This window comes from Equus asinus, chromosome 22, assembly GCF_041296235.1.
Source record: "Equus asinus isolate D_3611 breed Donkey chromosome 22, EquAss-T2T_v2, whole genome shotgun sequence".
NCBI lineage: Eukaryota > Metazoa > Chordata > Mammalia > Perissodactyla > Equidae > Equus > Equus asinus.
Genome location: NC_091811.1, coordinates 54,576,573 through 54,590,360, shown reverse-complemented (window position 1 = coordinate 54,590,360; position 13,788 = coordinate 54,576,573). Strand labels below are relative to the sequence as shown.

The following is a 13,788-nucleotide window of genomic DNA, read 5'->3' as shown; positions in this document are numbered from 1 at the left end:
AAAACATTTCTCTTCCCCGAAGTATCCAACCCCCTCAGACTCCTTGGCGATCCCAGGCTCACCAGACCTGGGAAGCCGGTGCTCAACGCCAATCTACCCTCACCAGTCACTCCACCTCCACCCAGACCTCTGCACCCCAAGGGTGACTGGGGTCCTGCCTGCCAGTTCAGCATTAAAAAAACAAAAGTTCCTCTTTTAACCAAAAAGGAAGCAGTTTCCCCTTCCTCTCCTGGAACGCGTAGCCCTGAATCCCCTCCAGAGTCCAGTGTGGAGGACAGAGTTTCACCACCACCCAGCTTCCCATTCCCAGAAAGGAGAATGGCCCCGACAGGCTCAACAGGTTTGGGAAAACGACCTGCCCTCCTCGGGCATCCACAGCAGACACTGGAGGAAGGAAGGGCAGGGAAGGGAGAGAGACCGGCCAGGGGCTGGCCCGGGTTCCCCCTCCCACGGAACTCGGGGCGGGCGGAGGGCCGGGCTGGGGGAGGAGGGGGCTGAATTCATAAACAAACCCGCCTGGGCCACGAGGTGCCCAGAGGAATGGGGTGGGGTTTGCGGCCCTCTCCGGCCCAGCCTGAGCCGGCTTAGTGGTGTGGGCTGGGCCTGAACCTCTCCACCCCCAGTTTCCGGCTAGGGGTGGGCCATCTGGCTCTCCCCAACCGCAAACCCCTCCTTCCGGCTTTGCCCTCCCTCCCTGCAGCCGAGCGGCCAGCTGAGGTTAGTAGAAGCCTGACACCTGACTTCTCGTCTCTTCTTCCGGAAGTTTTCACTGTCTCCAGGGCGAGTGGGTGGTACATGTGGGGGAAAGGCCCTGGAACGGCAAGTTGATTCCTTCTCGGGGCGGCCAGGGAGATGTAGAAAGGGAAAGGTGGGAGAGGACTGGAGTGTCACAGACTTTTGCCTCCCAGAGGGGTTTTCCCTGACGCTGGTGCCCAGCTGAGGGGTAGCCCTTACCACCGCTGCAGGCCCTCGGTGGTGCATGGACTAGGTCCCCGGGAGGCTTCAGGAAGAACTTTCCTTCAGTCACTCACAAGACTAGTAACTAACACCTATAGACGTTACAGTATCCCCTTCTTACTGATTTTGGGAAATAAATTCAGAATTTGAGAAGTGTGCCCAACTGAGGTCTCAAGGCAGAGTTGGGTCTCCCTGATGCCAATTCTGCTTCTCCAGCATTTCCCAAAGTGTCACCACTTACCACTGGTGAAATCTGAACATTTCTGTGTTTTTTTAATGAATTTTAGAAAGAAATCGAACCTATCATTTCACAGAGGTTATTGTTAAGATGAAGAAAAAATTAATGGTATACTATGGAACGGGGGAACCTGATAATGGTAAAAATTATGAAGGTAGAGTGTGAATGATTGAGGTCTGGGCAAATACATGTGCCATCCTGGCTTCACCATCTTACATGCAGCCATTTCTAAGGATGGATGAGGGAGAATGAGAATTCTTCAGTGAGGGGGCTAATCTAGATGATCTACAAGGTCCCTCCAGCACTGACATTCTAAAGTTTAAGAGCAATTAAAGAGTATTTTAAGGCAGAAACTGGAAGCCAGAGAGCAAGAAAAACTGAGCTAGTAGAGTCAGGAATTTTCTCTGAGCCATGTCACCAGCAGGCCCGCCACCAAAGGGCCCAGAGCTGAAGAGGAAGGCTCCCAGCTCTCCATGAGGGGAGCCTGCAGGACAGAGTGAACAGGCCTTGGAACGTTCCACCCCCAATCCTGAGGAATTCTGCCTTCTCATTCCTGCAAGGCACACACAGTAGGGTTGAAGGGAGGCATCGCTGCCTGTGTGGGATCTCTGTCCCAAGACCCTCTGCTCACTCCTGCCCAAGGGCTCAGCCAGTCCAAGCGGCCGACATAGGCAGGTGCTTCCGAGTGCCTCCTCCCTGACCTCAGCCCACTCTGTGCCGGTTCAGGTCCGCCCAGTCAGAGCTCAGCTTCCAGGTCCATAGGCGGTTGGCTGCTGAGATCCCCTCAGGCTTAGCTTCCTCCAGCAGCTTCAAAACCACTGAATCAGACCACCAGACATGTGCATGATGTGGCCCTGATGTAATGCAACATGAACACCCTGCGTTACCTACCAAATACTCTTTCCACAAATAGTGAACCTGAATCTAAGGAAGTCTTTGGAGCTAATCCCAGTTTGTAGAAAATATGGGGGCTGGAGGAACAAGGTAAGTGAAAACACAAAGAAACAAATCAGGAAAATCCAAAAGGTAGGACATTCTGTAGGGCAACTGACTCCGTTTCTTCAAGTCAGTGGCATGGAGTAGAGGAGGGAGGGCCGTTCTTGCTTTAAAAAGTCTTAAGAGGCAAAACAGTCACGTGCGACGTGATCCTATGTTGAACAAACCAACTGTAAAAAGACATTTTGGAGCAGCTGGGAAAATTTGAATATGGACTGGGAATTAGATGACATTAGTAACAATAGCATTGGGATTATATAAGAACATGTTTTTATAGCAATGCATATCAAAATATTTATGGGTTTAATGTCATAATGTCTGCAAGTTACCTTATAATACTTCAAAAAAAAAGAATTACTGACCTAAATATGGTAAATAGTAATAATTGTTAAGTTCAGATTATAGTTATATCAGATTTGTTTTCTTCTCTATTTTGATTTAAATGATTTTTTAATAATATAAATGGTTACAAAATTTTCATTTAATCATAATTAAAATACCCACTGGCTCCTTTCTCCTTTCACATGCCTGGTCTCAGGTCCATGGCCTCCTTTCCTTTCTGCTGGAGTTCACCCCTTCTCAGCTGCTCTCTGCTCTTTTCTCCTTGCCACGTCAGCCTATTATGGCATAGTGCTAAAGCCGTGGCACCTCTTGCCATACATCTCAAGGTTTGGTGGTTTAGAGAAACAATGTCGAAGTCTGAGGCCTGCCCCACTGTGTCTTTTTAAAATTAGTTTCTGGGTGGTGGTACCAGAATTTGGGGGAGACACTGAAGCCACCCATGTCTCAGCCAGTTGGCATCTACCACACTGTGTGGCTAACCCAGAGAAGGAAAGGACTGAGGAGAATTGAGCAGTCTCCCCTGGGGCAGGCTTCTGACCAGAGCTAAGGAAGGAGGCAGTAGGCTGGAGAGCTTCCTGCCTCCCAACCTGTGTGATTATTTATCCTCCACCATTCCCCCCTACCTCCCCACCCCCAACCAAAGCCAGTCTCTGCTGTGCTCTTTCATTCAGCGTTGAACATGCCCTGGGCAAGATAGGACACTAGACACTGGGGAAGGTGTAATGAACACATCATGGTCCTGCCTCAAGGAATTTGGCTTAGTAGAGGAGGCCGACTCATACACGGTGAATTATAATAGCCTGTCTTACATGCAGCAATGGAGATGCATACACAAGTGATCCCTTTTCAAGGGGCCTTGTGCCCAGTTTTGTCCCCAACAAACTTCTACTCTCTTCAGACTCCCACCATTCCCCCTCCCAGCAGTAATCAGTCATCAAGTCCCGTCAATCTTATTCCACAAATGTCTTGCGGATTCATCCCTCCTTTCTCTCCATATCCCTCCTCTCTGCCTTAGTTAAGCATCCCCATGTTGCTTACTTGGTGATGTTACCATAGAGAATGGATTCCTTGTCTCCAGGTTGATCTTCAGAATAGGCTCCACTGGCCCCAGGGAGTCTGTCTTATTGAACACAGATCTCATTATCTGGTCCAAGTCAAATCAAATCTTTCCAGGCCCTACCTTTCACCTAGAGATGTACACAGAGCTCCAGCCACGTCCACTCAACTACTTATCATTCACAAAATAGGCCAAATGGTTTCCCTTGTGACGTCCCACTGATATACACACAGGTGTGCCCTTCCCCCACAGTATTTCAAAAACTCACCTTTCAAGTTTTAGATCAAGCTTCATCTCCAGAATCCTTTCCAGAAATATCCCTCCTCACTCTAGAATTGGCCACACTTCTCCACATGTCCCCATTGCAACCTCTGCTGCCTTCCACCTTGCAGCCGTCAACTTTTTGTTGCATTTACTTGTCTGTACATTTCTAAACACAGTGGAGTGAGGTGGAGCCAAAGGTTAAAGTTCACGTCCAGGCTTAGTAACTACAACTTGAGGCAGGTTACTTAACCTCGGTGAGCCTTAGTTGCCTCACCTATAAAATGAGGATATCATTGCTCATCTGGAAGGGTTGCAGAGAAGTTAAATGAAAACGTGGGATTTTTTTTTTATTTGTTTCTTTTTTGTTTTTACTGCCCAAGTAACACTTGAACATCCTCTCTTTGTATAAGCTTGAACCTGAAGTGTGCTGAGATACGCACATCCCGCTTCACTGCACACGCCATTCTCTCTTCTCCGGAGTAGGGAGCCACCTTCGCCAGGGAAGAGCTGGCTTTGCAGCTTTTCAGTCCCCTTCCTATGCATTTATCCTACAGATATTTACTCAATGCCTCCTATGTGCCAGGCACTGTCTGCTGTGGCAATAAAGACACAACAGCGAACAAAACCTCTCTTCTTTTGAGCTCACTTCCTATGTTCACATATATCTCTTTGTTGTTGATATTTTTTATGTGAATGGGTATTTTAAGTTTTATTCTATAGCTTGTTTTTTTTAAAACAACAGAATATGTTAAAGATCTTGTCATGTTAGTTTATTTCATTCTTTCTTAACATTTCAAATTCTTCTGCAGCAGACACCTTTGTACATAGATATTTGTGCCCATGTATGGCATTTAGGAGCGAGCGCAGAGCTATATAGCAGAGCGGTTAAGAGCACAGGTTCTGGAAACAGACCATGGGTGTGAATCCTGGCTCTGTCACTTACTCTGTATGACCTTAGGCAAGTCACTTAACCTCCGTGCCTCACTTACCTCATCTGTAAAATGAGGAAATAAGAGTATTTGCTCCATGGAATAGTTGACTATGGTTAGAATCCTGGTGGCCAGCCCCATGGCCGAGTGGTTAAGTTCTCCTGCTCCGCTTCAGCAGCAGTGGTTAAGTTCGCACATTCCACTTCTCGGCGGCCCGGGGTTCTCTGCTTCAGATCCTGAGTGTGGACATGGCACCACTTGGCAAAAGCCATGCTGTGGTAAGCGTCCCACATATAAAGTAGAGGAAGATGGGCACTGATGTTAGCTCAGGGCCCGTCTTCCTCAGCAAAAACAGGAGGATTGCCAGTGTTTAGCTCAGGGCTGATGTTCCTCAAAAAAAAAAAAAGAATCCTGGCACACAGTCAGCATTCGGCACATATTAGTATTATCAGTATACATTGCTAGAAGTAGAATTGCCTTGTCAAGATTATACAGATTTAAAATTTTGATACACTGACAAACTCTCTTCCAAAGACATTTCCAGTTACACTCATGCCAACACTGTGAAAGTGATAGTTTCCCTGCGTTCTCACCAATTTTTAAAATAATTGTCAATCTGACAATTCCGTGATTGAAATTTTTTCCCCTGACTTATTGAGATTTACAAGGACAAGTGTCTTTTCTATGTTATTGTCCATTCGTATTTTGTCCTCTGTGAATTGTCCTTTCGTGTCCTTTGTCCATTTTTCTATTGAATCATTTGACTTAAAGAAGCTCTTTATGTGTATTAGATATTAATTCTTTGTTAGAATAAAATGTATCAAATATTTTCTCCCTGTCGATTGTTTTTTTTGTTTGTTTTTTTGGGTTTTTTTTAAAAGATTTTATTTTTCCTTTTTCTCCCCAAAGCTCCCTTGTACATAGTTGTGTATTCCAGCTGTGAGTCCTTTTACTTGTGGTGTGTGGGACGCCGCCTCAGCATGGCCTGATGAGCGATGCCATGTCGGCGCCCAGGATCTGAATTGGCAAAACCCTGGGCCACCGAAGCAGAGCGCATGAACTTAACCACTCGGCCATGGGGCTGGCCCCTGTTTTGTTTTTTGAGATTAAAAAAAATTCAAGTGGCCAGCCCGGTGGTGCAGTGGTTAAGTGTGCACCTTCCGCTTTGGCTGCCCAGGGTTCACCCGTTCGGACCCCGGATGCAGACATGGCACCACTTGTCAAGCCATGCTGTGGTAGCGTCCCACATATAAAGTAGAGGAAGATGAGTATGGATGTTAGCTCAGGGCCAGTCTTCCTCAGCAAAAAGAGGAGGATTGTCGGCAGATGTTAACTCAGAGCTGGTCTTCCTCAAAAAAAAAAAAATCAACTTTAGTGAGGTATAATTTTTACATAATAAAATGCACCCATTTTAAAGATTTTATATTTCCTTTTTCTCCCAAAGGCCCCCCGGGTACATAGTTGTATATTTTTAGTTGTGGGTCCTTCTAGTTGTGGCATGTTGGATGCCGCCTCAGCGTGACTTGATGAATGGTGCCATGTCCTGCCCAGGATCCGAACCTGTGAAACCCTGGGCCGCCGAAGAGAGCATGCAAACTTAACCACTCGGCCACGGGCCGGCCCCAAAATGCACCCATTTTATTTTCTTTTATTTTATTGAGGAAGATTAGCCCTGAGCTAACATCCGCTGCCAATCTTCCTCTCTTTTTGCTGAGGAAGCCTGGCCCTGAGCTAACATCTCCCTCTACTTTATATGTGGGACGCCTACCACAGCATGGCTTGACAAGCAGTGCCACGTCTGCACCTGGGACCCAAACCAGCGAATCCTGGGCCTCCGAAGGGGAACGTGTGCAGTTAAGCGCTGAGTCCCTGGGCCGGCCCCTATTTTAAATTTTTAGATATACATAAATACTAGATGCTAATCCTTTTAAAAAATATTGGAAATATTTTCTTCCTGTTAGTTGCCCTTTAACTTTGTTATTGTTATCTATGCAATAGAACTTTTTTTTTTAAATAAGGAAGATTGACCCTGAGCTGACATCTGTGCTGACCTTCCTCTATTTTGTATGGAGGATGCAGCCACAGCATGGCTTGATGAGCCTGATGAGCTCTGTGTAGGTCCGAACCTGGCATCCAAACCTGAGAACCCCAGGCCACCGAAGTGGAGTGTGTGAACTTAAACACTCTGCCACCTGGTTGGCCCCTAGAACTTATTTTTTATGGATCAAATCTGTTTTTCTTTTTTTACCTTGAGTTGGGTCTTATTTATCTTCATATCCTCAACACCTGGACCTGTGCCAGGCACAAAATAACCCCCTAGTGAGTGTTTACTGAATGACCCAACACAGTGAGGAATTCTATTGCTGTTTCCAGGAGTTTGTAAACAGGGTCACATTCCGATCATTTAGCTAACGCAACCAAGTCACAGGAGATGAATTTAACCATCAGTAAAAGACCCCAAAATATTGCCTGCAAAGGAGAGGCTGATGAGATTTGGGGACACCCAAATCCAATCTATGCTCCACTGTCTACCCACTAGATCCTTCTTTAGAAGCTCATCTGATTGTATTACACTCCCCTGCTTAAACCTTTTCAAGGCTTTCCAGCTCCCTTGGGATAAAGTGTCCCAACCTGAACTTGGCCATAAGGCTCTGAGTCATCTGGTCTTCAAGTCTGGCCATCGTCTCCTCCCCTTTGTCCACGCTCGTTTTCAGTTCTCCCAGTGTGCATGATTGTCCCCAGGCCAGGGGCCCAGCACATGCTGCTCCTTCTGCCAGGAACACTCCTCTCTCCCTCTACCCCAACCTAACTTCCAGACCTTTCTGGACTCTCCTCAGGGAAGCCTTCCTTCCCCAACTCCTGACACAGCCGTAGGTCCCACATGACCCTGTCATTACTCCTTCAGCTTTTGTCTTCCCCCAAAGACTGTAAACTCCGTGAGAGAGAAGACTGTGCCGCTCCTGTTTGCCTCTTTGTCCCCACTGTCTGTACCAGAGTGCTCGGCTCACAATAGACACTTGACACAGGTTGCTAGATGAATGAATTAAAGGTAAGCCACAACCAGGAGGAATTGTAGGATTCATCAAGAAGTCTGGGCTTCATCTTGGGGGTAAGGGAAGCCACTCAAAGATTTGAAGCAGAAGAGTGAGATACAAAAGGCTTGATCAATCCCACTAGGCTGAGATGAATGGTTTCGATGACTGGACAATAGGAATTGCACTGACAAAGTGAACATGTAAGGAAACCCTGATCCAGCCTGGGAACACCTGAACTGGGGAGGAGATCATGATTCTTAACCTACCTAAGGATCTTTTAAAAAACACCCATCCAGGGGCTGGCCCCGTGGCCGAGTGGTTAAGTTCGCGCGCTCCGCTGCAGGTGGCCCAGTGTTTCGTTGGTTCGAATCCTGGGCGCAGACATGGCACTGCTCATCAAACCATGCTGAGGCAGCGTCCCACATGCCACAACTAGAAGGAAAAAATAAAATCTTTAAAAAGGGGGAAAAAAAAAAAAGAAAAGCACTACATTTAAAAAAAAAAAAAAGCACCCATCCAGGGGCCTGCCGGGTGGTGCAGCGCTTAAGTGCGCACGTTCCGCTTTGGCGGCCTGGGGTTCACCGGTTCGGATCCTGGGTGTGGACATAGCACCGTTCATCAAGCCATGCTGTGGTAGGCGTCCCACATATAAAGTAGAGGAAGATGGGCATGGATGTTAGCTCAGGGCTAGTCTTCCTCAGCAAAAAGAGGAGGATTGGCAATGTTAACTCAGGGCTGATCTTCCTCAAAAAAACAAAACACCCATCCATGGCCTCATTCTAGTCCAACCAAATCAGTATCTCTGGGGTTGATCGAGGCTCAGACATCTATACACTTTTGAAGCTTGTAAACTCATTCCAATATGCAGCCAGAATTGAAAACCACAGTTATAAGGACATTCTGGACAGAGGGCAAAGGAAAGCAGCTAAGTATGCTAGACATAGAGCTCTAGACACAGACAGCCTTGGACTTTATCTTCTAGATTATGGAGAACTTTCGAAGGATTTTAAATGGGGAAATGGGAGTCTGGAAAACAGGATCTTTTTTTTTTTTTCCCCAATCTGGGTGCAAAGAGTCAATAAGTTAATCATATGCTTCAGTTCATACTGCACTATCATACTTGAGTTCATACAAGGCCCCTCCTGGTTTATTTTTCCCCCCTCTTCATTCCTAAGCCCTTCCCCACCTCCCTATAACCACGACTCTAATGTGTTTATTTGTCCCTGAATATATATGTATCCTCATTTTGTGGGTGCGTTTAATTTGCATGTAGAATTCAATTGTGCTATAAATCTAATTGTTTTACTTTTTTTACACAATACTCTTTTTTAAGATTTATCCATGTTGCTATAGATATATCTGGTTCATCACTTCTGTTGCATCGTTTCCCCTTAGAGATAGAGAACTAGCTTCCTGATGCTGCAAAGCTGTCATGAATGTTCTCTTAAGGTTCTGTGAAATATTTCCTCATGGGGATAATTCTAAAATAAAAATCTGACCATTTCACCTTCCTGCTCCACTTCCTTCGATGACTCCCCATTTCCTTAGGATAAAGCACAAACTCCTCAGGATGACAAAGGCAGCCCTCAGGATCTAGCCCCCATCCATCTCTCAGTCGTCTCCTGCTCCTTCCCCCCACCCTTAGCTAATTGCAGTTTTCCAAATGTGTCATGCTCATTTATACCGCCCTGACTCATTCGAGCTGTTCCCTCTGCCTGGGACCCCCTTTCTTTCCTTGTTGGTTTTTCTATTACCCTCACATCTTTCAGGACTCGGCATAGCATCCTCTTCCTCTGAGATGTCTGTCCCATACTCCATTCCCAACATCCCCATGGAGAGCATCCTCTTAATGTTAAGTCCTTTCCCAGTGTAAAAAAGAGAGACTGCTTTCTGCTCTCTTACATTTCCCTGAGAGACCCGAGTTTAGCATCTATTAGATGAATAACCTTGGACAAGTCTTTTTACATCATTAAACTTCTCTTTCCTCCATCAGAAGACCTAAAAATACTCGCCTCGTTGATAAGGCTCTTGTACAGATCAAATGAGTTGCTGCAGGGGAAGTGCCACTGTAGCCTGTAAAGAACTTAACAACGATTTTATTAAAAGATTGTCTTTTAATGTATTTTACCCCCTCAGGTAGGCTTCATGTTCATCTTAGCCAGGCTTGAGTGGTGTAAAAATGTGGGTGGTAGGGAGTGGGCAGCCCCCTCACTGGACTTTCCCGGCAGCCTCCGGCCTCAGCGCTAACAAGTCTTGTGAGGGAAGAGTGAGCGTGAGGAGGAGGCTGGAGGTGAGGAGGAGCAGGCCGGCCGAGCTTGGAGCAGGAGGTTTGGGCCCCTGCCCTTTCTTATTCCCAATTTCTGTAGGCTTCCTACAGAAACAAAGATCAGGCCTTTATTTTTTTCATTTATCTTCATTATCTCTCTTTTTTTTTTTGGAGGAAGATTAGCCCTGAGCTAACTGCTGCCAGTCCTCCTCTTTTTGCTGAGGAAGACTGGCCCTGAGCTAACATCCGTGCCCATCTTCCTCTGTTTTATATGTGGGATGCCTACCACAGCATGGCTTTTGCCAAGCGGTACCACGTCCGCACCCAGGATCCGAACCAGTGAACCCCAGGCCACGGAGAAGTGGAATGTGCTAACTTAACCACTGCACCACCAGGTTAGCCCCTTCATTATCTCTTGCACCCTTTCATAATAGGTACTCACTAAATGCATGTTGATTCATGAAGAGAATCCAGACTATGCCAGCCTCAAATCTGGGAAGCTAGCCCTGTCCTTGTCCTTGTCCTTGCAGCCAGTGAACCAGGGGCTCTGTATCCATGCTTCCCAGAGTCTGTCTGTCGACTCCCTCTCTGCCCACCTCCCTCCACCCTGACCCACTGCCACCACTTCTCCCTGCTTCCCCTATAAATCTGCCGCTCATCCTTCAAGTGTCTACACACTGGTCACCTTCTCCAGGAAGTCTCCTCAAGACTGAATGGGGTGCTGCTCCCCTAGCATTCAGCATTTGTAATATAATAACAGCTATATGGCAGGCAGTGGATTCTATTGAAAAAAATTTTAGGGGCCGGCGGGTGGCATAGTGGTTAAGTTCACTGTGCTCTGGTTGGGCGGCCTGGGGTTTGCCGGTTTGGATCCCAGGTGTGGAACTATACACCACTCATCAAGCCATACTGTGGCAGTATCCCACGTAGAAGAAATAGAAGGATCAACAACTATGATACACAACTAGTTACTGGGGCTTTGGGGAGGAAAAAAAAAAAGAGGAAGATTGGCAATAGATGTTAGCTCAGAGCCAATCTTCCTCACCAAAAAGCAATTAAAAAAATTGTTTTAGGCAGTGAATTTTTGTACATCATCTTCTTGGTCTTCTATGAGGATCATTCACTCCAATTTTACAGACAAGGAGGCTGAGGCTCACAGAGTTTGCACAACTAGCCAGTGGTGGAGCTTGAATTCACATCCTAGTCTGTCTGACTTCCAACACAGCACTTAACCACTACTTCAGCCGCCTCCCAGCGTCACAGGAGCGTGGCTGTTCACCAGGCTCTCTTCCACTGATTGTGCACCTCTTGTGAAATGCTCTGTTGGACACTTCTAGCACATACCTGGCACACAGTGATGCTCAGGACCTGTCTGTGAAAGGAAGGAAGCAGGTGGCGGGGCAGGAAATAGATCCTTGCTCACTGAGTTCTGGCCTAGGAGTCAGGACACCTTTGGACCTTTGACAAGGGCCTTGCCCTCTCTGAGCCAAGACTGGGGGAAGGGGCAGAATCAGTACCATAACCCTCTGAGACTTCTTCCCACTCCAGCCCTTGCCTCAGCGCCGACAGCTCTGCCACTGCCCGCTGCAAAAAGGGGCCAACGCTCTGCCCCCGACACAAGCCCGGGAGTGGGTGGGCGTGATAGGCGGAGTCCTTGAGCAGCTCACTCCTGCCACCTGGTGGTCCTGAGCAGCCTTGCTCATTCTTCTTTTAGAGCCGCGGGTCTAGCGAAGGTCCTGTCTGAAAAAGTCTAGAAGCTGTTTGCACACAGCCCTTCCCTCCGAGTTTTTCTTTCCCATTCCCATTCGCAGCACGCATCGACATTTCTGCTATTCCAGCACACTGAGCTGAGCTGGATGGAGTTAAGACCCTTAAAGATCTTAAGTTCTGAAAAGATTGGGGTGCACACCTCTAGCATAAGGGCTTCAAGAGACAAACAATACTAAAAGTAAAGTAAGTACAAATCAGGATGTGCCACAAAATTCTGATTTCTCTTATTATGACTACTTCAATGCTTTTATTTTTTAAAATATGAACAGCGAATTATGTCAAAGTTTCCATTTGTTTTAGTGCCCCTGCTTTGCTGCCCTGCACCCTGAGCCTACGGGTCCTGTTGGCTACTCTGAGAAGCACACTGTGGACACCACTTTGGAAAAGAGAATGTTCTTAACTTAAGCCTATGGGCCACTCTAGGGCAAGGGTCGTTGTATTTTATATGTTTTTGTCTTTCCTGGGACCCCACCGTGCCTGGGAGATAATAGAAAATAACAATCAATGGTTGTTTTTTGGTCTTTACCTGAAATGAAGCCCTGGCTGGCAGGTGGTCAGGACCCCTGGGAGACCATCTCTACTTTGTCACAGCCTTGCTGGGTGCCTGATGCCTACCAGCCTATTTCTCTTTATCTTTAGTTTTTCTCTTTGTAAGTCAGAACCTCCCCCCACCCGACAAGAAACCTGATTTCAGTTCCAAGAAAGGAAATCAAAACCCTAGAACTTTAGAGCTGGAAGGAACCAAAATACTAATAATCTCTACCATTGATTGAATCCTAGTTTTTTAAATGAGTTTTATTAAGAATAGCCAATTTTTAAAATCTTTCAAAAAAAAAAAAAGAATAGCCATTTTGAACTTTGTCCAATGTCTTCTTAGCATCTATTAAATTGATGGTGTGATTTTTCTTGTTTAACATATTAAGATGCTTTTTATTAATGAATTGCATCATTAAAGACTCATTCTAGCATTTCGCAAGTAAATCAGAAAAAAACCCTCAAAGCTCATCGAAGTCAGTGGTTCTCAATTAGATATAGCCAAATTCATTTATTTTCAGATGAGGAAACCAAAGCACTAAGAGGTAAATGCTTTCAAATATGGTCCCTAGTTTTTTTCATGTATCATTTCCCCCTAATCAGGCTGTTAAGATCCCAAAGAGCAAGCACAGAGGGTCCTATGTATCATTTTCTCTGTATTATTTCACCTAAGGGACCACTCAATAAATGCTATTGACTACTAAATTGATTCGCAGGCTTTTATACTGGAGCTAGAGCAAGAAATTGCAGGCTAACTAGGGAGATGGAAGATGATGGTTATACCAAACAAAGGACTTCTAGATAGTTAGACAGGTAAACCATTAAACAAGTAAAGATGGCTTGAGGCATTTCCTCCCCAGGTGAGCTTGAGAAGGAGGGGCAATGCCTTCTAACTAGGTCACACAACCCGGGCTGATTAGCTTTAGTTCTTTCCATGATTACCCTATTCCCTCATCCCTCTGTGGTGACCCTATCTCCCAGATTTTCCAGAACTTTACAGTTTCAAATATTTCCCCTAAACCAGTGAGATATTCCAGAAAAGAGCAGAGTGTGTATCTCCATCCTCAGCTTTTCCAATGCTCTGTCTCATTTTGTATCCATGCCCAAATTTGTACCCTTCCCAGCAAAAGACAAACATGTGGGATGTAAGAATGAGGTGCGGGTACTGGAAAGCCAGTCGGCAGAAGAGGAGAAGGCTAAAGAATGGGCTGCACTGGGGGCACAGTCCTCACATTCGCTCTTCTTCTCAACCTCCCTGGCTGAGGTGGAAGGGACCATGAGATGGAAGCTGTCACCAATGAGGCCATAGGTCCCCAGGTCCCCAAAGCCCCCTGGAGCTTCATATTCTCACCCTCTTTTTTGTCCCTTGGCTGCCATGAGTCAGCCCACTGGACACCATA

At 46.3% G+C, this 13,788-nt stretch overlaps 1 long non-coding RNA gene across 1 annotated transcript; it reads left to right on the top strand.

Moving 5' to 3' along the window:
* On the top strand, positions 1-13,342 carry LOC139041554 (uncharacterized). Its single transcript, XR_011496924.1, has 3 exons — positions 1-717; positions 10,376-10,479; positions 12,155-13,342. It is a non-coding gene; the product is annotated as an uncharacterized lncRNA (long non-coding RNA).
* The last annotated feature ends 446 nt before the right edge of the window (positions 13,343-13,788 follow it).